The 27074-nt window shown below is 47.8% G+C and overlaps 1 protein-coding gene and 1 long non-coding RNA gene across 3 annotated transcripts in view; one reads left to right on the top strand and one right to left on the bottom strand.

The window, feature by feature from the left end:
* ZBTB7C (zinc finger and BTB domain containing 7C) overlaps positions 1-27074 on the bottom strand; it is a 117384-nt gene that overhangs the window by 9937 nt on the left and 80373 nt on the right.
* On the top strand, positions 12338-19293 carry LOC116781122. 2 transcript variants are annotated; one of them, XR_004354768.1, is made up of 3 exons: positions 12338-12403; positions 14702-14821; positions 17991-19293. It is a non-coding gene; the product is annotated as an uncharacterized LOC116781122 (long non-coding RNA). The 2 variants fall into 2 exon arrangements; XR_004354767.1 differs by lacking the exon at positions 12338-12403 and adding an exon at positions 12928-13117.

Raw genomic sequence — 27074 nt, 5'->3', positions numbered from 1 at the left:
GTCTCCATGCCACCTTCAACTCCTTCCAGGTCCTCTGTGATCTAAACTCTGCTTCCCTCCACATCTTTTCATCTCCTTCTTTGTCTCCATCCTCCTCTACTCGATTCCCACTCCATTCACCTTTTCATAACCACCACAAGTTCCCTCTTCTCTTTCACATCCCTCTCTCAGGAACCTTGTGCAATGACTCCCTCCCATCGGGTTTCTTCTACATCCTCCCAGAGACAACATTGTTCCAGGCACATGTTGGATTTGCCCTGCCAGGAGCTATGTGGGGAAAGTGTGATGCTGTATTGCTTCACACTGCCAAGTCCCAGCACCCACACAGCTTAAATAAGGAGAGCCAGGGAGTGCCCATCCCATCTACACCATTGTTCTTGGGACTGGTACAACTGGATGTCCCATATAGGAGGGTCATGGCTACTTGCTGCAGTAGGAGAGTGATCCTAATGGACAAGCAGGTATCCAATTCTGCTACTTCATGCCCGGAATTTATCCCACGTCACCTCAGCATGTGGACAACCCACACAGGAATGTCTTGCTGAGGGATCTGGGAGTGGGGAGGCAAGCAAGGATTTATGTCACACTGTACCTAAATGCTCAGAGGAAGAAAAAGAGGGAGCAAGGACCTGGCCAGACACAGATTGCTGTCTGCCATCTTCTCCCATGAGCTGAGCTTGCTTCATTCCCAGTCCTGCTTGGACTTGTCAGCATGGTATCAAATGCCCTGTGCATCTGGCAGACATCTTCCCCTGCTAGAGCAGTTTTAGCTTCAAAGGAAAACTCGGAAGCAAAAAGCCCACACCCAAGAGGAAAACCTGATTTCTTTTTGCCATTTTTTAATCTGTAAGATGTTTCCTCTTTCACATGGCTCCAGCAGCCCTTGCACATGAGAAATCCCAGGAAAGGAGAGTGATTTCCTCCAGCAGGCGACGAATACATTAATCCCCTCACACACAGAATACATCAAACAGACAGAATAACTTTGAATACACTAACCCTTTGGAAACCCCCAGGACACAGAGCATGTGTTCAAGCAGTGTCACCTCTACCAGCCCCAGCTCGTGGCCCTGCTGCAGGTAGACACCCAGTTCAGAGCCGAGCAGTTCATCCCTGAGAGAACTCAGGGTACCTGTAAGTGAAACTGCAGCCCCCCTCCACCCCCTTTCACACAGCTGAGACCATCAGGTTCCCAATCCCACCCCCTGCACCTCTGTCAGGTTCCCAATTCCACCCCACACCACCTCGGCATCTCTCCTGGGATCTATTGCCATGTCCTGGGTGTCCCTCCCTGCTCAGTGTCTGGCTGCACTCACTCCAAACCTCCTTCTCACCAGCTGTGGGACCTGGACTACCTCATGGTGAGGGGCTGGCTCCCACCCTCCCACCTCCCACCAGCCCTCAGGGGTGGAAAGAGCCTGGCCTGATGGAGGTTGTCCACAGAAATCCACACTTCACCTTGTCCAGGAAGCCAGCGACCCTTGGCGAAGCCCGAGGGGCCCCTAGAGGGGATCAGACTCAGCAGCGAACATTCCCGTGGGAAAAGGAATGCTGTCTCCCTTCTCCTCCCTCCGCAGGGCCATCCTCCAGCTGAGAACTCACAGATATCTGCCCATACCTAACCAGCACTGCCAAAAACTCGCATGTGGGAGCCGGTGAGCAAAGGCCTTGGGAAGACGGTGCAACCCAGACGGAGCACACCTGGGGAGAGGTGATGGACCACAAGCCTGGTGGGAGCCACACGGGGAGCAGGCACAGCTGTCCCTGACCAGTGAAGCCTCCCAGGGGGCTGGCACCATGGGAAGGCCTCTGCAGCCACCTCCCCATGCCCAGAGTTGGGGAGAGGAACCGGGAATTACAGCCCCCCGAGCCCCCTCAGCCTCAGCCACTGGCACTTTTGGTGGAAGGAAGATGCTCCAGTCCCGCGTCCCGTGGTGTGCCCATTACCTCCACTCTAATTACCTCTGTTGTCTGAAACAAATTGATTCATTACAGTGTGCTGTGCTTAACCACATTAACCAGCTACACTCCTTTACGAGCCCCACCAGCCCCGTATCAAATCCCCCTTGAAAATCGCTGATAAATGACAGCAAACCCAATGTGTTCTCCAAGTGGAGTGTGAGATAATAAATAACCCCTGAGCCAGGGAGGAAAAGACAACTTCCTTTTTTAGGGCTTTGTATCTCGAATAATAAGCATGAGCAATTAAATTTCTATTGCTGTTTTCATCTTCTACTCATTTATTTTTGTTTGGAAGGAGCATTAGTGTTAAAGGAGCTCCTTGCATGAAGGAACATGTCTTCCTACAAGCCTATTTTGATCTTTTACTGCCAGTTCACCCCAAGTGCCAAAGATCAGAAAATCAGAATATCAGACTACCTTGAGAAATGTTTTTATAGAGGTTTTTTTCTGGGCACTAAACTTCGTTATCCCTAATTAGTGAATTGTTCACTACACAGCAAGAAAAAATTGAATTGGGAGATCGAGGGGGTATGTCATTTATATATATTTATATACATTTTATATATATAAAATATATAAAAAATGATGTTGCTTTTGATGGAAATTGATTGGTTTTCCTTTCTTTTCCCTTCCTGGTCCTCTTGAGAAGTGGTTCTGTTAACCACAGTGCTTAGGCAAGCCGATAACTTTACAGGATGCTGGCAAAATTGAAGGTGATTCATGTCATTTAAACGGGGGGGGGGGGGGGGAGGGAGGCAGAGAGAGAGAAGCAGCCCGCTCATTTGCATACATTTGCATTTTTTAAACTCGCAGGGTGGTTTGACAGCTCTGGAGCTCAGTGAGCTTGAGAAATGACCTTATGGTTCCCATGCCCCCGGGGAGGCTGATGGCCAGAGGCTGGAAGTGTGCTGAGCCTGACGTTTTCCTTCCTCCCCCTCCCTCCTCTCCCTGCTCCTGCACTCCCCCCTTCCCCTCCCCAAGCCAAGGGTGGGGTCCTCAATAATAACAGGCATAAAAATAGCATCTGATGGTGACAAATGTCACCAGTGCACGCACACACAGACACACACACACATGCAAAAGCTGAGCAGATGACATGGAGTTAAAGAGAAAAATCCCATTTTATAATAGAAAATTACAGCATTGTTAAAATAAACTGGAGGGAGATGGTGGAAAGGGTGGAGGGCACCTAAAATAAATGTATTCTGCGAATGACATCGCAAAACATTGCATTTATGGTCATGTTTAAAACTCATTCATTACTTTCTTGCCAGGAAAAGCACGATTTATAAAAAAAAAAAAATTATGCTGGGAGATGCTATTCGGGTGTCAGACTGCTTCTCCCCACATTCTGCCAACAGATTTAGTCACTTGAGGCTGCAACAGGAAAAAAAAGGGGGCAGGGGAAGCTAAGCTTCGTACTCTTTATGGATGAAAAAACCCAAATACAAGCCGGGGACCACAGAAATATTATAAACCACCTGCAACGTGCACTCCCTGGGTGACCCAAAACTCATCCAGGCGCTCCTCTGCTCATAAACCCCTTCTATTTTTTTAAAAAGTTTTTTTTAAATCTTTTTACTTCAAGCTCCTCCGGTATAATACGGCACCTGCAAGCCAGTAATGTAAAATTGAAATACCAGAGAGAGAGGCGAAAAACTCATTTAGCATCGTGGTAAATTAAAAAACCCCAGAAGTATACTCAATAGATTCTACAGATATGTGCATTGAAAATAGATGAAACAAACTAATATTGCCTATATTCATTTGTATGGGTGGAAATGGAGGATGCAGCTCGGAGGAGCCCTGGGGAAGACGGGACAGGATACTGCCCCTGGATCTCAGTGTTGCTCAATGCCAGGAGCAGGAGACCCGTGACCTGTGAGGGCTCCTCACCAGCACTTCCCTTTCCCATCTCCTTCCTCATCCCCAGGGACAAAGACCTGGGAAGCTGAGCCCTTGGAGGAGACAGCCCAGGTTTGTGCAAGGTGTGGCTCCTGGTTCAGGGCTGTGGCAGGGATGGGGATGCCCCCTTTTCCCAACTGCTCCGTCCGTGAGGATAACGCTTCACAACCTGAGTCCTAGCTGGGAAATGGCAATTTTGGCCTTTAATTCTATGCTGGCGTGTAACATAATTGCCATAATGTGCAGCATTTCAATATTTCAGTATTTTAATACTCTAACATTTTAATATATTAATATCACAACACATTAATATTTTATTGTTTGTATATTGTACATATTTAAAAATTTACATTAGTGTTGTACATATTTATATTTTATGTGGGTTTATTTAATATTTTGATATCTGTATAGAGATTTTTGGAGCAACTCACCCTGAAATGTGCATTGATTGGACTTCTCTTTGCTATGATTTTCCCCTCAGGAAGCTGCTGGTTCCTGGCTACCCTTCTTTTTGGTGTGCCTATAGTCAGTCTCCATGGGATTGCCACCCCAAAGACAGGGGGGTGCCCCAGGGTAAGCTGGGGATGTAAACAAACTGCCTCCCCATGCTGGGCTCATTCTGCATTCAGCACAGCGGGGGAAGGAGCCTGAGGCTCTGGCTGATCTCTGCCTGCTACTGGTGTCAAAATGTCATTTTTCCAGGCAAAACAAGGTGTCTCTAGTTCTTCTCTTCACCCCCTCTGTACATGAAGTGGGCTTTGGGGTGCAAGCCCAGGGATAAATCTGGGGTTGGACATCCCTGGACACTGCTCCCCCATCCCATCCAGATCCTGCCCCCCACTCCCGGTCAGTCCTTGCTGACACAAAACCCCTGGAGGAATTTGAGCTTTACATCTGAAGCATGAGCCCAACCAGTAAAGCATCCCAGAGGTGGCAAAACCAAGATTCCGGATGCTGAGTATCCCAGGCCACCCCAGCCTGCTGCCTGCGTCAGGAGAGGGAGTCAGAGAATCACAGAATGAATCCCAGAATGGTTTGAGTTGGCCTTAAAGCCCATTTCATTCCAAATCTCTGTCATAGGCAGGGACACCTTCCACTAGACCAGGCTGCTTAGGGTCCCATCCAACCTGGCCTCGAACACTTCCAGGGATGGGAGAGTCATCAGGAGATCTCATCATCTTTCCCCATCCTGATTTGTTTTCTACCACCACCTCCCCTGCCCAGGGCACTGAGCAACCTGAGGAACAGATGCTTTGGCTCTGCTGCTTTGCTACCTGCTCCTCTTTCCCAATCCCTGCTCCAGGCTGCAGGAACAGAGGCAGCAGCCAGGGTGGGCTGGCTGCTCTCCCTCTGCATCCACCCGTGGTTCTGTCTGTGTAGATCTGCCTGCTGCATCCATCAGCCCATAAATATATGTGGGTTATTGCCCCCCCCAGTTTTATTTGTGCCTCTTCGTAATGAGGCAATTAAGATGTGCATGTGAGATCACCCTAATCTGTCAAAATATTACAGCTACTTTCTATGGAATACTCTGGCCAGTGATGGATACCTCCTGCTTCTGTTATTTGGTGGAAAAACACTGGCACAGGTTTCCCAGAGAAGCTGTGGCTGCCCCATCCCTGGAAGTGTCCAAGGCCAGGTTGGATGGGGCTTGGAGCAACCTGGTCTAGTGGAAGATGTCCCTGCCTATGGAAGAAGGTTTAAACTAGACGATCTTTGAAGGTTTAAACTAGACAGTCTTTAAAGGTCCCTTCCAACCTAAACCATTCAATGATTTTGTTTTAGGGGCATAGGGATGTTGGGGTTCTGTTCCTGCATCCACTGATTGCTCCATGACCTTGAGCAAGTCCCTTGTGCAAACATCCCTGAACAAAGCCACCCACATCGACACCCTACTCAAAGTTGGCCCCACAGGAACAACACCACTGCCTCAGCCAAGCACTTCACTCCAATCTGGAAGACCAAGAACGACTTGGGATCCCTAAAAGCCTATTTGAAGGCAGGCAGAGAGCCGTTTTTTGTTGGTTTTCTGTTTGTGGTTGTTTTTTTTTTTAATTTAAAAAAAAAAATAAAAATAGGAAGGTGAAAAATCTAAAATAGGCAAGTATTTCCTCAAGCACACCAGCCCTCTGAACATCTTGTCTCCAGGAGAACATGTTATTAAGCCACCCACCCCAGTACCAAGCGTTTCTCCCCTCCGGCGGGAAGGTGGGGCAGAGCACTCCTCACCTTTCAATCACTTCCCGGCGAGGTGCCTGAAACGATGAGGAAAACGTGGCAACACCAACCGCTGCCTCCCTCGCAAGGAAGTGATTGGGTTTTTAGAGGACAGGAGCCACTCTGCAGACCCAAAGATGGTGCTGTGGGAGGGGAACCGCCTCGTAGCAATAGCACCAGGTTTTTACTGCCGGGCTGGGCACCCGCCCCAGCCTCCCGTAACCGGGGCCAGCCTTCCCCTTGGGACCAGCCTCGCTCGGGAAACACGGGGTTGAGCTGGGAAAGTTGGGGGTGTTTGGCTTTTAAGAGGTACACAACCAGATCATCCACTCAAAACTGAGGATCTTGCCAAAAAACTCATGGATTTCGCTTAGGTCTGGACAAAGGAGAAAAGGGCTGAGGTTTCTAAAGTGATGCTTTGGGGAGGAAGGATGCAGAGAAGGTCACATCTGCCATGGAAGATGCTTGTTTGCAGCAAGGATAGGGAGGAAACCCCATAGGTGGCTGCAGAGGTGGCATCACCCCACATATCTCCTGGCAAGGGAACACCTCTGTAAGTGGAACAGGTCAGTACAATTTAAGGGGATGATCCGTAGGACACCAATGCAAAGGCCAACCAGAGCCCCAGCAATGCTGGCACAGATGGAGACCTCCCACTGGTGCTGGGAGAAGAGGAATGGTCAGGGAGTCATGGAGGGGACAGCCCAACCCGTTTTGGCCAGGCCCCACAGAGCCAAGGATGTGTGAGATGGAAGAGCCCCAGAAGTTGAGCATGGTTTGATCACATAATTAAATTTTTTAGGCTTCAGGGATTGAGATCACACAGGTGACCTTCACCCTGGTATTTCTCCATTACCTACCGGACTCTTCAATATTCATACTAATCTCTGAACAAAATCCTTGGGCATACAAGGATTCATCCATGTCAACATCTGGCTGGCAAGTTGAGACCATGTGAACTATGTATATTTGCACATACTATATAAAACTGAATTTTTTTTTAACTATTAATTTCCTATAAGCTGGCCACCAAAAAGCCATCTTCACTTAAGTCCCATGAGGGAATCCAAAAGAGAAGGTGTTCTAGAACCACCTCCACAGCTTCCAGTGATCCCAACAACTTCATATTTCACCCCTTCTCTTCCCAGTTTCCAAAATCCATGCAGAAGTTTATCCAGCCAAGAAGACCTGGGGCACATCAGTACTGGAGATCTGCTGGATGTCTCTGCTACAGCATTACTTGTGAAGGACTATTTGCTTAAGGAGGTAAATAGTGATTACAGGTGCCACTCATTTGCTCGTCAAGGTGTGGAAGCCTAAGTCTCTCCTGTGCCCTTTGTGAATCCATCCTGGTGAATTTTTAAAGACTGCTTATACAGCACAGCAAATATTATGCATCTCCCAACAAATCCATCCCTGCAGGTTAACTCCAGCCTCCCAGAGCCTACATGAAGCACTCCGTACCTCAACAACTTAGTTTATGTACAGATACGATCTGGCAAAATCGCAAATTATGAATCAGATCATCCCTCAGTGACCTGAACAGTTGGATGCTACTGGTTGTACTGGGGATTTGCTGCTGCTCCATGACCACCAGGATCCAACCCCAGTTCATGGGGTATTTTAAGTTAAGGCCATATCTTCTGTCCTCAGTTCCTCTATGGGCTTGTTGCTCAGGCTGAGCTCTCGATTGACATGTGGTGATGAACAGGTTGAGTTCATGGCAGGGGGTTGGAACTACATGATCTTTAAGGTCCCCTCCAACCCAAACCATTCTGTGATTTCTATGATCGCATCACCAGGACCATGCCCCAGGGCTCTCCTATTTCCTTTGAAACAGTTCTTGGCCCCCAGATAAATGCCAACAGGAGCCCTGGCAGGGCCAGAATAGAGTTCAATGCCTCCTATAATTGAAGGGCCACGTTTTCACTTCAGTTTTCTCTTTCCGGCTCGTTTAAATTACCCAGCACACCTCCCAGTTCCACAGTTTATATAAAGCTCCAAAAACCAGCAGCTCTGGGTCACTTCTGGGTGGCAGCTTGATGAAGTCTGCATGCTGCATGACAAGTGCCATCTGATGCGCCGAGCAGGTTTTGGCAAAGGGGGATCCTTGGTGATAAATGGTCAAATAAACATAAACAATTAGCAGAGCTACATCAAAGGCACCGCCTGGCTCCAGATGGTGTTTTGAGGGCTTCATCTACACACAGAGCAGGGGCAAATTAATTAACCACAGGCAGGCAGGTACCAGACAGGAGACTTTATAGATGGTCACACCTGACCACAGTCTTTTCTTTCAGCCTTATCCCCCCACCCTTATTCAAGCAGCTCCTTGGAGGTCTGGAGCTTGAGGGGTTGCTCTGGGCACCATCTCCCTTCTACTCCTCTCTGCTGAGGTTTCAGAAGATGCTGTAAGGCTGGAGATGCTCAATATCCTTTTTTTTTTTTTTCCTTGAAACCCTCAGAGGTCCCTGTCTACATGACTCTGCATAACCTTGATGCTCTCCTGACCACACTCCAGATGATGTTGCTGGTGAGTATCTCCCCTCCATATGTATCTACATGCACGCACACACACACACATACACATATACCTCAAACATGTGTGGGAAGGGGGAATATGTTAAATGAAACAGATCAGTTTCCAGTCGTCTTCTGCAACCACCCCACTCTCATGCAAACTCATTCTCACTTTAAGTGACACAATCCCCCTCCCACGCCACCAAAAGGAGGGAAAAAAAAAAAGAGAGAAGGAGGAAACTCCCCAGATTTCCCCAGACATCCATATGAGAGCTGGCCTGGCTGAGCATCAGCTTGCTGGTCCCTCCAGCAGCTCTGGCATGAGATGGATGAGGGGCCATGAGGTATGTGACATCACTGGTGGCTTTTCTGCCCATGTGTTTGCAGCTGCTCTCCTCCACCACCTTCCCCTTGTGCAAGATGCCCAGATCCTGCTGTAGGGAGTGATACAGGATAACTATATATATATATATATATATATATATATATATATATATATATATATATATGATATATCCCTATGGACACACAACATTGCAACTCAATGAGCACGTCAGTGGTGGGTACCTCCTTCCAGCACGGCCCTAAAAATATCCAAAAAAGCCATTTCCTTCCATTCTGAGCTCCCCTGGGAGAACAGGCCAGCCCCTTCCCTCGCTCCCGTCCTGTTCTTCTTCAGAGCCAGAAAAAGGAAAAGAAATTAAAAAAAGGCTCCTATTGAACGGCGCGCACACACTGGGTGGGTTCACTTCCTGACGCAAAAAAAAAAACAACGAAAAAACAACGAAAAACACCAAAAACCAACCAAAAAATACAACCAACCACGGCGGAAAAATGTGCCCAGCTTAACCATGGAAAACTGGTTTGGCTGCCGTCCTTCTGGAGTGGACGGGATTGCAAGGGACTTGGATGCGGATCCGGGTGAGGCTGTCACCAGCCTGCGCGAAAACACCGCTCCAAAATAAAACACCTTTTTTTTTCTTTTTTTTTTTGAGGGCTCCAGAAAAGCACAGAGCGAAGGACGGGGATTCAGCCTCCCCCTCCTCTCCTCTCCTCTCCTCTCCCCTCGCCCCCAGAGAGAAAGCCACCGGCGGGAGGACTTTGGGAATAGAAATAAAAGGGTCAGAGCGCTCGCACAGTAAATGAGAAGCAGATGTGTGCCTGCTCGCCAGCCTGAGTCACCGCGGGAGGGTGGGGAAGGGGGGGTTATCGCTATTTTGGTGCTGGGTGTGGGGTACAGAAAACAATGTGAGGAGAAGGCGGTGCAGTGTTTGAGCAGGCTTAATATCGGCTTGGGAGCAGGTACAGGCAGGCTCCAGGAGCGGTGGGGTGGGAGGCTCAGCTTGGCGGTGGCATTGGCAGCAGCTGCGCTCCATCCCCTGCCTGGGCAGGACTGCTCCTCCAGACCCTCCCCAGCCTTCGCCACAGCATCTCAGGGCACCCCCAGTGGCACACATCCCTGTTAGGGCGGGTTTCTTGCCGGTCCCCATTATATCTCCCAGTATCATCCATCCAGGAGGAGCCCCCAACCATCCCCATGCATTGGCCAAGACATGAGGCGTCTCCAGACTCACACCAGCTTTGTCCTACCTCTCACAAGGCCACCTCAGGAGCCAGCACCTCTCCAAAGCCCAGCTTGCTCTGGGCCAAGCCCCATAACACAAGCTCAGCCTCACCTTTCAGTTCCCACCGTGCCCGGTGCTGCTGACACCATGTTGCCATTCATTAGGCTCATAATCCCACAGGTATTTAGGAGAGAGGTACCTCAGATTGGTCTATTTAACTCTGGCATAACCCAAAATATTATATTCCTGCTTGACTCTCGTGAGAGCCTTTGCAGCCTCATTGATTTGTAATTGCCATTTCAGTCCTGGAGCTCTAAGCACACGAGCCCCCGTCTGGGGCAATGTCTGGGCCAGAACAGCTCCCACACAGACAGGAGGTGGCTTTTGGATAGACATGTTCATGGATGGTGCCTCTGCAGAGCATCTCATCCTGCAAACCCAGCCTGCAAAGACACAGCCCTTCCAGCACCACCACCCCATTATCTGTACCACGGGCAGAAGGCTAGTCCTGGGCTTGGCCCGTGCTGCAGCAGTCAACCCCAACACAGGATGAAAATTCAAGACCCTGTTGCACAGAAGAGACCAAATCCACCCAGATTTTACCCGAGAGTGTCTCCTCCAAGTGACCTACAGCCCGTGCCCCGTAGAAGAGGGGAGTTAGGCAGAATGGGTGAATGTTGTGTCTCCCCACCCTTTGCTGTGCTGAGGGGGACTTTCATGGATGCTCCACCCCTGGAAGCAAGGGGTAATGGCTTTGAACTACATCAGACTAGACAAAAGGAAGAAATTTTTTCATGATAAAGGTTGTGAGACGCTGCCACACGTTGCCCATACAGGTGGTGGATGCCACATCCCTGGAAACATTTAAGGTCAGGTTGGATGGGGCCCTGAGCCCTGGAAGGTGAAAGGTGTCCCTGACCACAGCAGGGTGTTGGAATGAGATGACCTTCAAAAGTCACTTCCAACCCAGACTATTTGATGATTCTGTGCTTTCATGACCATTTTTTCTGCAAGCCAACATTTCTCTGAATCATATGTCCTGACCATGATGAAACCCCAGCGAGATGCCATCACGTCTCCAACCCTTGAGCTGGGCCTTTCTCGTGGAATTACTGCCAGGTTTCAGCACAGGATGGTCAGGGAAGGGGGATGAGAGTTTCATCCAGATTTTTTATATGTAAACCAACCAGCTAATGAGCTCTCTGAAGACCACAGGTAATATATGAGCATAACCTTATAGTGTGGCCCAAGCACTGAATATCCAGAGGCAACTCCCTGTCTTCCGGGGATGATTTAATCCAGCTCTCAAGGTTGCAGAGCAATTTAACTGAAGATCAGGGGTCAGATTCAGATTTCACTCGTGCCTCAGCTCCTTCTGTGTGAGAAGTCCCTGGTTTCTCTGCCAACCTGCTCATAAGCTAAACAGCAGCTGAGTCCTCAGCTCAGCCCTGATCCTGCAAAGCCTCACCCGCCTGAGCAATCCGTGCGATCCGGTGGGGCCCACCCATGCCCAGCTTGGTAAATATAGTCAAAGCTGGTGGAGAACCAAGAGAAAAAAAAAATATTGAACTCTCCCTGGAAGAAGAAAAAGAAAAATATCTACTGCTTAGATGTTTCAGCTCAAACACATGGAAAAAAGAATAATATTGAAAATCAATAGGATTAACTTTTCGACCAATGCTTCTGCAGGCAACCAGGGGGTCTGAGGGAGCAGGTCCCCCAGCAAAGCAAGTCCTACATCCCAGCTGACTCCATGCACATGCCAACTCACAGTCTGATCTGATTTAAACCAGCTGAGTTGTAAATGAGGCTTATAATGGAATTGGCAAATGACCCTTCCATACAGCATCACAAACCGACAGCACTCAAAAATAACCAGGGGTCGAGTCAGGACTCAGCTCTCAGCCCAGGGTGAGTGCAGGATCTGGGGGGCATCACACCTCAGGCTACAGAAACAGTTCAAGCAAGCAGGGAGAACCTCCAGCCTGTCCCCTATTTAGAGGGATGACCCTTCCAAAAAAAAAAAAAAAAAAACAAACAAAAAGAAATAGGGAAAAGGAGGAGAAAATGCAGCCCTGCCATGCAGAGATAGACAGTCTCTCCTGTTTGTGTTGGCCTATCCTGAACTCCAGGCAGCTTCCAACTGGAACCCAGAAATGCTGATGGTGTTTGGAGTCTGTCTGCATCCCTCCCATGACGTGAAGAGGCATTCAGGATGATGGGCTAGGATGCTGGTAATTTTTTTTCCCCTAACAACTATATTTACTGTTACATTTTGAACTCCCCATGCTGTCATTACAATGTCAGATGAAATTACATGTGTGATAACCATAACATCAACGCATGCACAAGTTCACAAAGGCTTTACAAGGAAATATTTTTAAGGGAAGAGGGAAACTGCTCACATGCCTGCACTCAAAGGGGATGTCCAAAGGAGTCTCTGAATTACAGGGCACTGGCTACAGACTGAACTTGGCCTTGCTGGAACTGAACAGACGGATTTTACACTTTTTTGGGGCTCTGTTGGGCAAAATGTATTTTTATTTGTCCTGCTGTAATTCTGGATTGACTTCAGGGATTTAACTGATGCTATTCTGGACTTGCACCAGCGCGAAGAGGATGAGGATGCTGCACTGGTCTGCAGGACAGAATTGCAGAGTGTTCTGAATTCCACTGAGCTTCTGTGCTGGAACTACCACGACAATCACAGAATCCCAGAATGCTCTGGGTTGGAAGGGACCTAAAAGCTCAACCAGTTCCGTCCCTACCACGGGCAGGGACACCTTCCGCTAAATCAGGTTGCTCCAAGCCCCATCCAACCTGGCCTTGAACATTTCTAGGGATGGGATGGGGAAGCACAGCTGGTTTGTAACTTACAGGAAGACCTATGTGGGCCCAAGAGCTAGAACAGAGACAGCTACACCACTGCAAAAGCATCTTATGTCAAGGTGGCTGATTCCCTTTCACATATATGCCCCTAAACAGCACTTCAAGTCTGAGGACAGATGCTCTTTCCCAATCCAAGATGTGCTAGAGTCATAAGAAAGGAATCCCAGCTTCTCATCCACTACCAGGCCAGAGGAAACTGCTCCATGCAGCTCAGCCAGCCTTCGAGGTTGTCACAAAAATCCCAATTTCCGCTGGGAAAAAGCAGCAATCAGATTTCTTCCAACTGCAGTGGGCAGCTGGGTGAAGGGAACTCGGCTGGTGCTCCTGTAGTATGGTTCCAGCAGCACAGTCACAGAGGCAGCAACCTCCAGGGGAGAGGCATCATCTCCCACTGGCAGAGCTGGATGCATAAGGCAACATCTGTACAGCTCTGATGGCATCTCCTTAGGGGAAAGTGATACAAGTATAACTAGACCAGTCTAGTTAAAGTGCTACAACTTCCTGACAAACCTACAGGATGCTACAGACCAACCTGGCAGCGCAGTGTGGCAAATGGAGCCAGGCTGAGAGAGAGAGGGTTGTTCAGCCTGGAGAAGAGAAGGTTCCAGGGAGACCTGAGAGCCCCTTCCAGTGTCTAAAGGAGCTCCAGAAGAGCTGGAGAGGGACTGGGGACAAGAGTCTGGAGTGACAGGACAGGGGGGAATGGCTTTACATTGATAGAGGGCTGGGTAAATTTGAATATTTGGAAGAAGTTCTTGGCTGGGAGAGTGGTGAGGGCCTGGCACAGGTTGCCTGGAGAAGCTGTGGCTGCCCCATCCCTGGAAGTGTCCAAAGCCAGGGTGGACAGGGCTTGGAGTAATCTAGTGTAGTGGAAGGTGTCCCTGTCCATGGCAGGGGGCTTGGAATCAGATCATCTTTAAGGTCCCTCCAACTCAAACTGCTCAATGATATCCACACCTATGGATGCTTTAGCTCTTACACCAAAGAAAAAAAGAAATGCAAACATCTAACACAACAGCAACCCCAAGGATTTGAGGGGTGGGAGAGGGCACGTGCATAGAGAACACACGGCTGCCTCCCCATACTCTTCCCAGGGAACAGGCTTGATCCACCTCCTGAATGAAGGACTGGGGGATGCTCTGGGGGGTGTGTGTGTTTGGGCAGTGACCTGAAGATCACCAGCAGACATGCAGAATCACTCACAGTATCCTAGGACCTACTTTTTGTCTTGGGTGGGAAAACATCAGCACGTCACCCCACCTTCCCCACCATTTCCCTGTCTGCATTTTGCATTTCCTTTCACAGCACAAACATGCCAGCCTTTGGTTTAAATGCATTACAGTGACTTCTCTCTCAAGGAGAGGAAAATTCACCAATTAAGGAGCTACAACAAAAGCAGACACTTGGAAACATCTACCTCTCCATCCACCCACCTCGCCTCCCTCCTCTGGGCCTTTCTAATCCACATTATGCTGTTTCAAACGTGCAACACATGAACAAAATACCCCTTTGAAGTGCATTAATTTCTCTTCCCCTTTTGCCCGCGGAGACGCACGGCAAAAAGGGGTGTAAATGCAATCTCTTGCATTTCACAGGGGTTTATACATATATATATATTTTATTTTTTTTTTTTCTTCATTCAGCCCTTCCTAGGCATGGGCAGGACCCCAGCAGCTTGCCAACAACGCACTTCAAAGCCGCACACCAGCTCTGGATGAAACACCACCACTGCAGCATGCCGGGGACTTTCCTCTTCCAAGCCGGTACTTCAAAATATTTATAAATGCACTTAAGCCCCGCTCTGACCACTGCCTCTATTTGCAAACCCTGCCCTGAGATTCATGTCAGGTCGCGGGGAGTTCCGCTCGCATTGTTGGCATACCTGAGGAGAGGCAGAGGGACTCGCTCCCTGCACACAGAACAAAGCCCCGAGTTATTGCAGAGCTTTGCCCTCCACCGAGTGCAATTATGGTTAGAGAAAACCCTTGTTTATAGCAGAATCCTTCCAGTCGGGGAAAAAGAGATTTAATTATAAGGTAATGGTGCTGTGGGCGTGTGTGCGAGCAGAGCGCAGATGTGGCCACGAGCAGGGCTGCTCCCCCTGCCCAGGTGGTTGCTGAATGGCTCCAGCTTTTGTGGATGGTGAAAACAGGGTTTTGGAGTCTTCCTCCACGGCTGCTGAAGGTTGAGCACTGAATCAGGGGATGCAAAGCATGAAGAATTAAAAAAAAATAATAATAAAAAAAAAAAGCCAGGAGAGACACCTGCATCACCTGACTAGGAGTAACAGGAGAGGAGATGGATGGCCAAAATACCCAAACCTTTCCCCTTTCCCTGAATTATGGCCTTAGAGACAGGTTTGCTCAGGTAGGTCATGAGAATCCTGGAATGATTTGGGTTGGAGGAACCACAAAGTTCATCTTGTTCCACCTCCCTGCCATGGGCAGGGACACCTTCTACTAGAACAGGTTGCTCCAAGCCCTGTCCAACCTGACCTTGGACACTTCCAGGGATCTAGGGCAGCCACAGCTTCTCTGGGCAACCTGTGCCAGGCCCTCACCACCCTCCTAGCCAAGAATTTCTTCCCAACGTCCAATCTAACCCTGCCCTCTGTCAGTTTTAAGCCATTCCCCCTCATCCTATCACTATCTGCCTGCGTAAAAAGTTACCTTCCATCTTTTTTGTAAGTTCCCTGTAAGTACAGAAAGGCTGAGGTTTGGTTCGAGCTGGGTTTGGTTTCCACTCCCCCTTCCAAATGGTATTCCAGAATCAGAGCTCAGTGTGAGCTGTTGGCACTGTAGACATAGAGATGGGTTCTAGGACTTCATAAGCCCAAGAGCTCAATCAGACCCTTATAAAAAACACCTTTAGACAAAAAGGTACATTCCAATGACATTCAGAGCTCCTTGATGCTGCCTATGCCAAAGTACATGCTCATCAACTGCGTGCAGCAGAGAATATTTTTCTAGCCCTGTCTTTTCTTCCACTTATTTTAAGGAACAGAGTGTGGTTTCCCCTCCTGTGTTTCTCATATTTTGCTTAAAAATAAAATTTGAACCTATATCAAACCAAACAGCTTCTTGCCCAAGGTGGTAAGAAAAAGAAAAAAAAAAAGAAAAGGCTCTTCTATGGTGAACCCGTCAGGGAAAGGGAATATAAATCCCCCTGCGGATTTATTCCACCAGAAGCACCCAGCCCCCAAAAACCAGTGCAAAATTTGCAGTAGATCCTTCCTACCATGGCACATGACTTCTTGGAAACATATAAAGCATCTAATAGAGCGTGGTCTGATTTATACTTGGAGCAGGGCATCTTTAATGGCAGCAGGAGTGCGGGTGTAAATCTCCAGGCATGGAAAAATCAGACGCATCGCCCCAGTCCTCTGGATTCGCTCTGCTCTGAATGCCACTGAATAAAAATGAGGCTTTATGGTAAAAAAGAGGGACATGTCCTTCTGCTGGATAGGAGAAATTTCTAAGGGCACAGTGCTATAAATAATCATTCAAGCCAGTTTGCAAGTGTCTCATGTAACCCGTGATAAGCCATAGAACAGGTATTGAGAATACCACAAAAATGATCAGAGGGCTGGAGCCCCTCTGCTCTGGAGACAGGCTGGGAGGGCTGGGGGTGTTCAAAAGAGAAGAGAAGGCTCCAGGGAGACCTTAGAGCCCCTTCCAGTGCCTAAAGGGGCTCCAAGAAAGTCAGAGAGGGACTTTGGACAAGGGCATGGAGTGACAGGACAAGAGTTGCTTCCCATTGACAGGGGATTCCACTTAGACAGAATGAAGAAATTGCTTATGCTGAAGGTTGTGAGGCCCTGGCCCAGGTTGCCCAGAGAAGCTGTGGCTGCCTCATCCCTGAAAGTGTCCAAGGCCAGGTTAGAGGGGGCTTGGAGCAACCTGGGATAGTGGAAGGTGTCCCTGCCTGGGGTGGGGGATTGGACTCGATTTAAAGCCCCCTTCCAGTCCAAACCACTCTGTGATCCTATGAAGACTCAGTGGGTTGAATCAGAAGTGGAGCTGTGATGCCCCCTCAGCAATCACACCTTTCCAAAACTGTTAGCCTGCCCTGTTCACATGCACAACCCGACACCTACAGATCCTCCTGGATGTACACAAACCCCCTGCCATCCCACACTGCACATGGAGGGACTATGCACCCTAAAGCAGCCTCCTCTCCCTGCCCTTTCCACTGGTGGATCACGGGGACAGTTGATGTACGAAAAGGGACAATGCCATGCTCACTCCTCCACCCTGCAGACAACCCATCCCTAAGATCTCATGCCCATCCTGACTCCAGAACAACACAAAGAAATATGAATATCCTTGGGAGTAAGCAGGGATAGGTGGCAGTGAAGCATATGGGTGCCTCCAAAATCCAGTTCAGTAATTTCTCTTTATTGCAAACTACTGCTCTTCAGACAGTGTCTGTCCTGTCTGCAGAGCAGAAACCCACCCATAGCAGGCCTGCTCAAGTGCTAAATGACCTTCTTTATCCTTTGACCTTCATCAAGGGCAGGTTGCATCTCTGCTCTTTAGGTACATTTGAGGGTGAAGACATTGGATAAAAACCTATGAGAGAACAAAGAGGAGGCTGCTTGTGAAAACACACACTGAAATGAGAAAACAAAATAAACAGCCAGTCCTAAAAGAGAAAACTCCTGCCATAAAGCAGATTTTGAGAGGAAAAAAAAAAAAAAGAAATGGTCATGCACTGCCCTGCTTTGCTAAACAGGCAGATGGGACTTGTATTTCTCTTCTGAAATTTTAATGGAGGGATATGATTCTGCTGCAAGCATATTTTATATGCCTGGCGATTAAAGAAGAAGCGAAGGGTAAAATTTATAGGTTTGTGAAACACAGAGGATAGCTTTCTGGCTGCAATGTTTCATTATTTTCTTGTTATTCCTTTTATTCTTCCTTTTGCTCCTAGGCTTGATGGATGGGCAGCAGTGGAAACAGAAATCTTCCTGTTATACTCACAGGGCAGGTACTGAATCAGCAACCATGGTGGCTACACAAGCTGCACCTCTCTGAACAAGCCTGAGACAAAAAAGAAGTGTTTCAGTGTATCCCTCAGTCCCTACAGCACTTTCCAGCTCCTACAGCCACCTCACCTCTCTCTGGTTAACAGGTTTCACTCTTTCAAAGAAGAAGGTTGAGCCTTCCTTGGTTCTTGATGTAGATGGGAATATGACTTGGCCAAGCTCTTGCCCCACCTGATCCTCCAGGCCCTGCATTTTCAGGGACAATCTGCTCCTCACCCTTTGAGCTCTGCCAAGACCCTGGCACTTCCCACCCATCCCACCTCAGGAGGAAGCAAGAACCACCCGTGTTTGCCTAGAGAGCCACCCTGTAGGCAAAGGCCTGGTGGTCCTGGTGGCCAAGAAGGTAGCCAAGAGTCAGTGGCATGGCCTTGCAGTGAAGATGGCCAAACACACACTCAGTAGAATTAACAAAAGTACTGCACAGAGGTCAAGGGGAGTGATCTCTCTGCTCTACTCATCACTTGTGAGACCACAGATGGAGCACTGTGTCTAACCTGGGGTCTCCAGGCAGACATTGTCACTGTGGAGACACACAGAGGGGATGAGGGAGCAGGAGCACGTGAAGTGAGAAGAGAGGTTTGTTCAGCCCAGAGATGAGGGTGTGAAGGGGGAATGTCACTTTTTCATCTAACTACCTAATGATTAATTACAGAGAAGAAGGGAGTCAGACTCTTCTCAGCGTACAAGAAGCAATGGACAGAAGTTACAGCAAAGCAAGTTTAGATCAGATGTAAGGAGAACATTTTCAGTAAGAGGCTGGTCAAGCCTTGAACCACGAAGCCAGAGGGATGTTGGGATCTGTGTCCTTGGAGATACTCAAAACTCAACCACACAAAGGCATGAGCCTTGAATCAGGAGTTTTCAAAGGTCCCTGCCACCAAAACCATTCCCTGAATCCATGCTCTGGTTGTGCAGATATGGAGTCAAGGCACAGAGGAGATGAAATAATACAACCACAGGTATGCAAGGGACCTCTACCTGAGGTAGAGGCCATGTCTCCAGAGAGCAACCTAGAGCCTTACCCTCATTGCTTTTGAGTAAATTAAACCCATCACTACAGTCGTGTCTGCGTGTGCTGGGGTTTCTGGGGTCATCTGCTCCCCTGGTAGAAACTTGTGCTTCTCCTCCTGCAAAATTCTTTCGGTTTTTAATTTTTTTCCAACTTCAGGGCCAATTCAGCAACTCGTCTTTGTGCTAAGACTGTCAGTGAAAGTGTCAACTGCGCGGCTGGTTTCTGTGATGTGGAATCATGCCCACCAAGACTTGGACCAGGACTATGCAGCCCATTTCAAATAAGCCACCAACCAGCCCACACTTGGCAAAAGACTGAAGACAGTATCAGCCATGCCTGCATGACTCCTGGCTTTGGGCCATTTTTCTCCAGCCCTCTGAGCAGCCACGATATAAATCTTGCTGTCCTTTCACTGGTCTTTGCTGTGACAACACAATCACTTGGCTGCCCATGCCAGCCCCCATTGGGTGTTTGTCAGGGATGCGTCAGTGGAAAAATGAACTCTGTACCCTGGAGAGCAAGGAGAGCAGTTCTTCATGAAACCAACCACTGCTGCCCTTTCTCAGCTCACACATTTGCTGCAGGAGGAATTTGAGTCCTTGTCAAATCACTCTGAATATTTACCTCCACCAGGAGCAAATCCGTATTCCTCCCTCCAGGTGAATAAGCAGGAAAACCTTGCCCAGATAAATGCAGGGTAAGGGTTTGGCTTCCTCTCCAATGCCAGCACTCCCATGCCTAAATATCTCCATTAAATATGTGTGTGCATGTGTACACATCCTTTATTCAGAGCTATATTTGCTCTTTAGAAAGAAGACTACTTGTCCCACTGAAGCCAGAAAGGAGGAAGAAATTCTTTACACTGAGGGTGGTGAGGCCCTGGCACAGGCTGACCAGAGAAGCTGTGGCTGCCCCATCCCTGGAAGTGTTCAAGGCCAGGCTGGATAGGACTATAAGCAACCTGGTCTAGTGGAAGGTGTCCCTGCCCATGGCAGGGGGTTGGACTGGATGAGATTTAAAGGTCTCTTCCAAACCATTCTGTGATAAGTCAGCTGAGTCCTCCTATACACCCCAGCAAAGCTACAGCTCCTGTCAAAACAAAGAAAACCATTCCCCGCATTGGTAAAATTTAGGCTCTGTAGCAACTTTTATATACTAGTTAAATGATCTTTTTTTTTCACTGGCTGAAACTCCTTCAATTGAATTACTCCAGACTCTGGTGATGGGACCCCACTGCGTGTTGGAGAGTGTGGGAACACGCAGTCCCAACAACCACCCATGGGGAGACCATGGGGCCAACAGAGAAATCAGCGGGGCTGGACACAATGTGGATTCAGCTCAGGAAGCTCACACAGTTATAAGACTATTAGCACAGGAGGGTGGAGACCTGCTTGTGTCCGGAGAGAAGGAAGAGAGCCCATCCCCTGCTGAAAGCTGTGGGTGGACGTATTGCACTTGGCCAGCCAGAACATTAAGGCAGGTCCCCTAATTTAACACTTCCCAATGGGAGTGAGATGAAAAGAGCAATTCAGGGGGGTTGAGAGAGCCCAGGTAAAACACCATCTGGAGAAAACAGGGTGGGCAGGAAAGGCTCCTCGCAGAGGGGAGCGGGAGGGAGGCTTGGTGGGGGAAGAGGAGGATGCTGGCTGCACCAGCCACCGAGCGCTTCAAACACGGGGTGCAGATAAGTGGGATCACGGAGCAGGGTGGGAGGAGGTGAAGGAAGCAGGCAGGAGAGAAGATTACAGGAGTGCAAGGAACAACAAAGAGGAGGAAAACGGAGAAGAAAAAATTATGCGGGGCCTCGAAGGTCAGAAGAGTCAACTTCAAAAGGATTCCTTAAAGACGTAAAGTAAATGCCTTCATATTCAATTATTTAGTCTCCACACAAATCTAAGTAGTATACAGTGGATTTTTGATTTTTTTTTTACCTTCCAACACTCTATTTGGCACAAAGGGAAGATAAAGTGGAGGGACGATGAGAGAAGTCTGGGACTCTCTGTTTTCCTAACAGACCAGACAGGGCTTGAGTCTGCACGACCCCCTTGCAAAGGATACGAAGTGAACAGAGGAGGCTTTTCAGGAGAAGAAGGGTGGGAATGAACAGGACTTCTCCTTTCTGGAACTGAAAAACGTTACAAAAATTACCTGTTCAGCCCAAAACAAAATGTTTTCCCAATTTCTGTGTGTCTATTTAATCAAAAACACATCAAATGTTGAGTTAAACAAATCACGCTGCCTCTGAAAGTCAGGACTTCCACTCTGCAGACGCTGAAATGAAAGCTTCCCTTTTTCACAATTCCTCCATTAATCTGGCAAAACTGTAGTTCTTTTGTCACCAAAAATTCTGTACTAAAACACGTTTAGCTGAATTATCGCTCCCCACTGTACTTAAGGAAGCTAAAGTGAAGTACAAAGCCAAAAGAGCCGACTCCTCTATCCTGGGGCGTTCAACCCATCAGCAGAGTTAAAATCACTGACAAGCTATGGCAAGCTAATGGCAGTAAAATGGTACCCAACAGGAGGTTTGAAGCCAGCACAGTGAACTCTACAATAAGTTCCAGTCCATTAAACACCGGGCTTAAGTAAAATATTACAGCAGGTCATGTTTTAAAGCGGGCAAGAATAGGTGAGGGAATCACCGAGGACCCATGAGGATCCTCTTGGAGGAGAACAGAAACTCTGCCGTAGCCTTTTCCATCTTGCTGCCCTTATCACCGTCACTTTCCTGCTGACTGCATGTGCTTCCTTCCGCCCCACGCAATTTTTTCCATGTGCTCCTCCAGCAGTGGATGGCAGCAGGGAATTGAGCCACTGAGGCAAGGCCATGGTGCTGTTACATGAAGCATCTGCAGGGCTACCATGGTGCCCAACATGGTGATGACGACCAACCACATCAGAAAAAACACAAGAAGAAAGTGCCTTGGTGAAGGCCTTGTAACAGGTCAGTAGCGGAGCCAAGAGTGGAAATCATGTCCTCCTGTTTCTGCCCACCTGGATCCCAAGTGTTTAGTACTTTTCTCTGTTCAGCTTTGACCTTATGAGTTCCCTTAACCTTCTCTTGGCAGTTTCCTAATGGGCAAATAAATCTCTGGAGAGTATCTTAAATTCTTTTTTATCACAGACTGTATCAGTGTGATAATAAGATCAGCCTTCAGACTCCCCATTAAGTCACAGAAGGTGTGGTCATCAGTCATGCTTTTCCCAGACTTAATTGCCAGACAGACACTTTAAGTGGAAAGTCCATCTAATGAGCCCAATCATTAAAACATCCCTGGTTCCTATTTGAGATGGAAAATTATATTACTCTAATAAGGGGGTTGCATCTTTGCCCCCCTATTCAATCATGTGGCACGGAGAAAGGTGAGACTTCTCTGTGAGTTTGCCTTGAATGTGTTTCATTTAAACACGGCCCACTACTTCAGGCAAGAAAAAGTAATTCACTGAATTAAAAACCCTTCACTGAAGGAAAACTGGGTGGTTGGAGAAGAAGGTGGAGTCCTGGAAGTGAGCAAAGGGGTCACCATTGATGGTGGGGTCATCACTGACACCACGGATGCTCCTGAGGGCTGGTCAGGTGGAGATGGTGGAAGAGTCACCCATGGTGGCCATGCCAGGGTTGAGAAGATGTGCAGACACCAAGTGACATATGGGACATATGAAGTGGGGTCTTCAGTGGGACATCTCTTTCCTACACTGTTCGCAAGAAAAGGCTCTATTTGGAGAAAGAATTGGTTTTATTGTCCAGTATAACCTGCACCAGGTGGGAGAAGCAGTTGGGTAGTTGCCAGGAGGTTGGAAAACTGAAGAAGAGCAGCTCACAAATTCAAAAGCCTTTTCATGGGGCAACTCCAGCCCAAGTCCCTAAAATAGGGCTCAGGCTACAAGTCTTCACTGATGGGGTAATTCTCTCCTGCCCTGTCTGATCCTAACAGAAATACTCATCTTTCTCACCTCTGCACCTCCTACTGCTACTCATCACAGAAAGCTCCATCCCATCCAGGCCAGCTCCTCCTAGGAGCTCAGCCTAGGTAAAATCAGCCTAAGCCCCTGCTGGCCTCCAGTTGTGCCAGATGCCAATGTGCCCATCGAGCTGCCCCAGTTGGCCCACTCCCACCCCAAAGCACCAGCGGTGAGAGCTCCTCCGCAGGGAATCCCGGCGGGAAGCCCAGGCAAGCCCGGGTTACGAGCTCCACATCCAGCGGCGGCTCTGCCAGGTGCTCGGAGCGCCGGCTCGGAGCGATCCCCTAATAAAAACAACGAAGCACGGAAGGGCGTGTTGCTTTTGGGTAATAATACATCTTAGAACTGCACGGTGAGGCAAAGACAACGCCGCACCCTAAGCCACCCGAAGGGTGTGGGCATTATACAATGATTCGCCCACACCCAGAACCTCCGACGACAATTAACATCCAGCGCCGCCTAAGAATCAGTAAATACCATATCTCAAACCAGGAAACGTCGACATTTTCCATGTGCATTAAAAAACACACAAAAAAAAACAAAACAAAAAAAAAACAACCAAAGCCACAAACCAAAGATGTGTCTCAACACGAACATCACCCTGGGCAGACCCAGATCGCTGCGCGCGGTGAATATTTTCTGCCCTTCGTCTGGAAGAAGCCAGAGCAAAGTCAATGGCCATCACACTTCAAGCTATATTAAGCATGAATTTTGGAGTTTTCATCATGAATTTTGGAGTTTTCATCATGAATTCTGGAGTTTTCATCATGAATTTTGGAGTTTTCATCATGAATTTTGGAGTTTTCATCATGAATTTTGGAGTTTTCATCATTTCCCTTTCAAAAAAAAACCCCAAACAAAAGAAGAAACAAAAAAAAAAAACCAAAAAACCCTAAACCCAAACCAACAACAAACAAACCAACAGACAGAGATGATGGAAGTATTTAAATGCATAATTACGTTTCGATAACGACGAAATCATGCGAGGCACTTTATAAATAATAAAACGAGATCTCATCACACCCAAGCTTATTTTCAAAGCTGTAAATCTACTTCTGGTACAGTCGCCGGGAAAAGATTTTACTATTGAGTAATAATGGAAACAAAATAGCACTTACTAAAGGGAAATGGGAGCAAGAACCCATCAGATATTGAAAGACAACAGAGAAAATCAGCTTGTTATTAGGAGATAGGAGTAGAAGTAATGCAGTTTTGTTGGTTGAGATAGCAGCAGCGAGATGTGTTGGTTATTAACAGAGGTGGCACTCTTTTTTTTCCCTAAACCACAGTGCAGTTGTTGTGATGCTCATGAAAACACCAATTAAAGATGCAGCTCTGGGCTTGCACCCCCAGCCACCAATGCATCTTAGAGGAAAAACAAACAAACAAAAAAAAAGCACCAAAATGAAAGTGTCTCCAGAGCTATTCCTAAAAATTTCTCAGGTCAGGAAATTCAAGTTGCTTTTCCAAGAAAAATTCACCTGTCCATTTGGGGGGGGAAGAGAAGAAAAAGAAAAAGAAGAGATGATGATTATCATAATAATATTTTCTGGGCAATCCCAGGAAAAAGGCAAAGCTGACACTTCCAGGAAGGACAAAGCTTATAGAGTTATCATATACCTGCCTAAAAAAGGGAGGCTCAAAGCCCTCCCAAGGGACAGGTGGGGATCCCAGGGAGGAATGTTTGTTGCAGTATTAATGAGGGAGGAGACAGGATATCCCACCAGGGACAAATGAAATATATATCCCTGACTGGAACAGCGGAGACAGTTTGGACAGCTCAAGAACAGGAGGCTCACGCTGGACGTGGCTACTTCCCTTCAGGGCAGCCAAGTGGGGAAGATCAGGAGTTGTTTTCATGGATAAAGAAGTCCTGTTTGAATTTCTGAATCCTGATGGTGGACAGCAGAAGGGATGGATTTTAATTCTCCAGCTGTAGAACTGAGTAACAGGAGGGAAGCTCAGTCCTACCAGTGCATGTGCAAGCAAGGAAATAAAAATATCCAATATTATTGTTTGCTGATGTTAGCTCGGAGCATCTTCAGATCTGACTAAACTTCTACTGGGCAAGTTTTTATTATTATTGTATTGTATTATGTATTTTATTGTATTGTATTACTATTGTATTTTATTGTATTTATTTATTTTATTGTATTGTATTACTATTACTACAATGACTATTATTACTATTACTATTAATTGTAGTGACCATCTACAATGCACCAGTGTCTTATAGCTACAAGTGGGATGCTCATTCCCTTGCAGACACTCTGTAAGTGAGAACAAAGAAGAAGCAGTTCATTTCTAAATGCTTGTGCTCCGAATAAAAATTGTGAGGGGGAAAAAAGAGATTACCTGTTTTGTGCAGATAAGGAACAGAGAGATCTGGTGATTTGCAAAGGCAGTGGATGAAGCCCTTGGCAGAGTCAAAATTCGGTGTTAGCTTTTCCAAATCCCAGCTCAGCCCTTTATCTAGACCATCAGCCTGAACCAGCTGTCACCTAAGGCTCAGCTTTATCCCAAGGCTAGAGGAAGCCTAGAGCTCAGAGGGGCTCCAGGTCAGGGCCACCACATGGGCTTTAATGGGGACAAACCTTTTAGATGGGCTGTTGCAATAAGACAAGGGGTAAAGGTCTTAAAAGAGGAGAGATTTAGGTTTGATATAAGGAAGAAGTTTTTCACAATGACAGTGGTGAGGCCCTGGCACAGGTTGCCCAGAGAAGCTGTGGTTGCCCCTGAATCTCTGGAAGTGTCCAAGGCCAGGTTGGATGGGGCTTGGAGCAACCTGGGTTAGTGGAAGGTGTCCCTGCCCACGGCAGGGGAGGTTGGAATGAGATGATCTTTAAGGTTCTTCCAACTCAAACCATTCTGTGAATCCCATATGCCAGGTGGTTGCCACATGCTGAACCTTGTGCCCACACCTCATGGTTGCAGCCCAGCAGCCAACTGGCTCAGCCCAGCACTGTCAGGCACTGTTCTGGCCTCTGGCAAAGCCAGAGGATGTTGGGTTGCACCAGGCCAGTGTAAATCATCCAAAAAGAGCTGTGATGGCAGGATTTGGGTTGGTAGCACCACTCAGCAGTCCCACAGTTCAGCTGGGATTTTCACTGAAAAAACCACAAAATTATCTGGGCATGAAGGAAGAGTGAGATTCCAGGGAGGAACAGAGGAGAGCTCCCAAGGGAAAAACAGGGATAGTCAGAGAAATTGGGAATGACACCCTGTTGCATTCTTCACCCAGCTTGGCAGGGCACTGGGGAAAGGACAGGACAGGGAGGGTTTTGCAGGCGACAAGGGACACTCAGAAAAAGCACCACCAGCAACAAAGTGAGGCTTTTCAAAATATAAACAGTTTTGGGGAACAAACACGGTCGGCGTGCAAGCTAAAAATAAGCAGCAGCAAGTGAGAAAAGGATTAAAGGAACCCGAAAGAAATAGCAAGCAGCAAATTGCAGGGAATTGTTCAGCGAACAATAAAAGGCTCCTCGCCATCTCCCCGCAACAGGCAGATGGCACTGGGAGAAAGCAGCCCCCGAACAAATGATGGCTGCAAAAGGGGCGATGGAGGGGGGGAGAAAATTTCAGACCTGGCAGATTTGTTAAGTGGTAATTTTCCCTCTGTCTGTGCAGAAGACAAAGGGGAGGGAAAGCTCCCCAAGACAGGGATTGTATTTCACTCCGCGGTCGAGAAGGCTTTCGAGTGTCTGCAGATAGCGGCGAGAAATGGTCCTAAAAAGATTAGAGCTCTTAAGGTAGGGCAAAATACTATATCCAGACAACACACTCGAGTTTTAATGACAGTGGGGAGAGAATTGAGTGAAGCATTGTCTGCTGCCTCTAGGAAACTGAAAACTTAATATGAAGCCGCACAGACTCAAGCCGGACTTTTCTCATGGAAAGGCTTTACTCCTGCCCTTTAAGCATCACTTTTTATCCTTGACATATATTTTCCATCCATCGCTTTCCTGCAACCAACACAAATTTAGGAAGGGTC

Source organism: Chiroxiphia lanceolata, chromosome Z (genome assembly GCF_009829145.1).
Source record: "Chiroxiphia lanceolata isolate bChiLan1 chromosome Z, bChiLan1.pri, whole genome shotgun sequence".
NCBI classification, from domain to species: Eukaryota; Metazoa; Chordata; class Aves; order Passeriformes; family Pipridae; genus Chiroxiphia; species Chiroxiphia lanceolata.
Note: the sequence above shows the minus strand (reverse complement) of the source record. Positions and strands in the feature narration are given on the sequence as shown.